Source organism: Diachasma alloeum, unplaced genomic scaffold (genome assembly GCF_001412515.2).
Source record: "Diachasma alloeum isolate Michigan unplaced genomic scaffold, Dall2.0 Dall_scaffold_45570, whole genome shotgun sequence".
NCBI classification, from domain to species: Eukaryota; Metazoa; Arthropoda; class Insecta; order Hymenoptera; family Braconidae; genus Diachasma; species Diachasma alloeum.
In genome coordinates this window covers 1,365-5,490 of record NW_021683173.1, presented here as the reverse complement: position 1 = coordinate 5,490, position 4,126 = coordinate 1,365, and the positions used below count along the sequence as shown (strand labels likewise).

The 4,126-nt window shown below is 36.6% G+C and overlaps 1 long non-coding RNA gene across 1 annotated transcript; it reads left to right on the top strand.

Moving 5' to 3' along the window:
* The first annotated feature begins 104 nt into the window (after nt 1–104).
* LOC107047362 lies at nt 105–2,727 on the top strand. Its single transcript, XR_001461641.1, has 3 exons — nt 105–822; nt 1,096–1,369; nt 2,545–2,727. It is a non-coding gene; the product is annotated as an uncharacterized LOC107047362 (long non-coding RNA).
* The last annotated feature ends 1,399 nt before the right edge of the window (nt 2,728–4,126 follow it).

Sequence of the window (4,126 nt, the reverse complement as noted above, 5' to 3'; positions counted from 1 at the left end):
TTTAGAAACGCTTTTTCATAATTTGGAAACAAATAGTTATTCAGTAATTGATAAAAAACTGTTCGACCGTATACTTGGCAAACATTGACGAAAATTAATAAAATTTCACTTTAATCGATGTAGAACAATTTGGAAATAATAGTGAGAATGTTTTTTTCATTTGGAAATGTAATATTGCATCGAAAATTAATAAAAAAGGAATGAAGTTATTATTGTTCAGGAGTCACATGACCGAGTCTTCCCCTTCCCATCACTTGCCCCATTTACATATAAAAAAAGTGAGGTTATGTCCCTCTCGCGAACCCGAATGTCCCCCTGTCACTTACCTTTAAACAATCTCCTGAAAATTAGGAGTAAGTGCTTGAATGAAAAATTGACGACATTTAAAAACAAAATCACTGGACCCCTGATAAAACATGAAAGGATTTATAGAGAGGCAGACAGTGTCGGAGTGTTTCGTTGCTGAAATCTCTAAGCATCAGAAGCCCAAAGCCCCCAGGAAAGAAAAATCCATGGAGATGAAATACTAAAAAAAACCCTCCCAATTCCCTAAAATCAGAACTAAAAAAGCTGGCGAAATCTCCGAAAAATGAAGAGACAGATAACAGATAACTGGCAGGAGACGTTCGAGCTGTCCAGTGGACGAAATGGGCTGCCACAAAAGTGCTCGGACGAAAAAGCGAGTCTTTCAGATTTTCGATTCCAGTTGCTGCTAGATCTTGTGTTGATCAGTCAAACAAAGGATTAGGTGACATACGCAGCTATAGAGAGACTCCAAAATTATGGGTGTACTCCGTATTTCTTAGGAAATTAATTCATCCTGTTAGTTTTTATGAGATGAATAAAATTATTCAAACCTTCTGAAAAGTTTGGAAAAGTAATGAGCTATTCGATCATTGTGAATAGTTTTCTGAAACTGTTGGTTTTAAAGGGAAATGTTAAAAAACATTTTTCAAAGAAATGAAATTCTCTACAAAAAATGTCACTTCATGAATTTTTTTTAAAGCTGTGTTTTTCATATATTTTGACAAAAGGAATATATCATCCTGTTTGGAAATGTTTTTGTGAACAAGATTTGATCCTAATTTTTTTCAGCCCGAAGTTCAGTATATTAAGAAAAATCTCTAAAGTCGAATTAGCTGAAAACACTCGAGGTTCACTGAGAATTGAAGTTTTTGTAGCCAATAGTTCGGGGGTCCAAGTTTTCACACAAAAATCACCTGAGAGAATGCCGAGATTGAACTCCGCCTCTCAGAAGCTTCAGAGGGAAACGAAGTTTTGGGAATGCCCATGGCTCCAAGAGCTGACAAAAAATGCAGTCATTCACAACGCCCTCCCCATCGGGGGAGAGTATTGATGGTCATAGGATGTAAGTATTTTTTATAATAATTATATAGTAGATTCTGTCATTGAGGCCATGAAAAGCTTTTCTGGCGTTTGTGTGTTTGCAGTCCGAAGCAAAGTCAAAGATTACAACAAAATCGCCAGAAAAGTTGTCTGCCACCGACTGACGAACTTTTTTTTCGTTATCTAGTCCGTGATATGAGGCTTCATGCCCGTCTGAATAAATTTTTTTTTGGTAGATTATCGAGGTGTTTTCACTGTGATGAATATCTTCTACATGAGGAGAAATAGCAAAATTTTCATGATTTTTTTAGCTCACATTTCGCTCTACAAAAAAAATTCCATGGAATTTTTCTTAACGGTCCCCACTCACGAGATATCCACCGACAACGGACCCTAGATGCATAGTAATTATCCTAGTTTGCCGATTCACTACAAATTTTCAATTGAAAAAAATGCTCAATGGGCACATTATTCGAAATTCCTTGAAGTTTTTTTTCTTTCTCAATTAGAATTTCATAATCATTCAATTTATTACTTTTAAACCTGAATAGACAATGGAGGAAAGGAAATCAAATGAAATGTTGATATTTAAGTATCATCAACAGTGTAGCTAACTGATAATGAGAGGAATATTTTTCTAATTGTGAATGCCGAATGATGCGAAATAAGCAGCCATTAACGAGGCTTTTCGGGTAATAGGAAAGTCTTGAATGACTTCAAACTCTTCTGCTCACGCTTGCTACAGTTAGTGGGGACGATATTCCAGGATTATTTGAGTAGCTCCAATAGATATTTACGAATTTTCATCGCCATTCTTTGTCGAAAACATTTATAGATGATTAAATTATGTTGATAATCAGTAACTTTAGGAGAACATATAATCGATTTTTCTTTCATTTTTTCTAATTCATCAACCTTCAGAAATATTTGAATTATCTCGATTACGAGTGATTTTAGAACAAAATGTCAGAAGACCTTTTTTATAGAAAATGTAATGACCTCCACAGAATATACTTCGACATTGTCTCTGAACCCTCTAATTTCGAAGATATTCCAAAAAACATGGGATAAAATTGTTTTAATTCCATTTCTTTTCATCAATTCCTCATGAATCTCAACGAAAAATTCTGTATCACCTTACCGAAAAAAAAGCCTCTCCCCAAACTCAAAATTTCACGGAATCATTCGACTTTTCAGCTAAATTGGAGGAGTGGAGTTGGAGTAAAAAAATTACAGCAGAAAAAAAATTGACGGAGAAGGCGCAGGTTAAGCAGGAGAGACCTATGAACAAAATCAAGGGTCAGACCAAAAAGAAACTAGCACTAGAAATTAATAGAAAAATCTGTACTTTATTTTGTAAATAAAATCATTTCATATCAAGTGTTCTTTTTCATTATTCATTCAACATTAATATTTTACGCTACGAATCAATTATTATTTGTTGAATCTCGAGTAGAACAGTATGATTAATAAACGATATTCGAAAAGTATGGATCATGCATCGACTTTCAGAAGAGAAGTGGTGGGAAGTCATAGAACATTAAGAATTTTTTTTATCCTGTTCAGTGTCCCAATTATTTTGAGTGTTATCAGGGGAAAAGAGCAAAAGATTTTTTGTGGGACGCTGTCCACATTGAGGATGCTCAAGGAGACAGATCTCCTAACCGAAACCAACCAGCAGGTAATTGATATCAGTCCAGCGATCCTTAGGGGGGCCACTCCACCAGTTGCGTCCTTATTCCCTCTGGTGTATTCGCCTGTCTCTCCACCAAATTGAGACGATTGCAGATGCAGTGGACTTGCATGCAGATGTGGCCCACCTTGAGACCGCGNCCACATTGAGGATGCTCAAGGAGACAGATCTCCTAACCGAAACCAACCAGCAGGTAATTGATCTCAGTCCAGCGATCCTTAGGGGGGCGACTCCACCAGTTGCGTCCTTATTCCCTCTGGTGTCTTCGCCTGTCTCTCCACCAAATTAAAACAATTGCAGATGCAGTGGACTTGCATGTAGATGTGGCCCACCTTGAGACCGCCCTGATGGATTAAACCCAGAGTTAACACTGGGTTCACTATGGGTTAATGGAACTTTCGCAGACTTTTTTTCTTCCTTCACTGGGTTTTCCCTATAAACCCAGAGTTGACTCGGAGTTAACTTTGGGTTTGATCGATCAGGGTGATTTTTCGAAAAGAGCAAATTCCTCCGATTGTGTCTGGAATGTCACCTTTGCGGTCTCAAAGGAGGACTTTAGAGATTTTTCTTAATATACTGGACTTCGGGCTGAAAAAAATTAGAAAAAAATTAATATCAAATCTTGCTCGTAAAAACATTTCCAAACAGGATGATATATTCCTTTTGTAAAAATATATGAAAGACACAGCTTTAAAAAAAATTCATGAAGTGACATTTTTTGTAGAGAATTTTACGTCTTTGAAAAATGTTTTTTAACATTTCCCTTTGAAACCAACAGTTTCAGAAAACTATTCACAATGATCGAATAGCTCATTACTTTTCCAAACTTTTCAGAAGGTTTGAATAATTTTCTTCATCTCATAAAAACTAACAGGATGAATTAATTTCCTAAGAACATTGTCAGGAGTCTTGATCAGAAGATCCGGAGTACACCCATAATTTTGGAGTCTCTCCATAGCTGCCTGTGTCACCTAATCCTTTGTTTGACTGATCAACACAAGATCTAGTAGCAACTGGAATCGAAAATCTGAAAGACTCGCTTTTTCGTCCGAGCACTTTTGTGGCAGCCCATTTCGTCCACTGGAG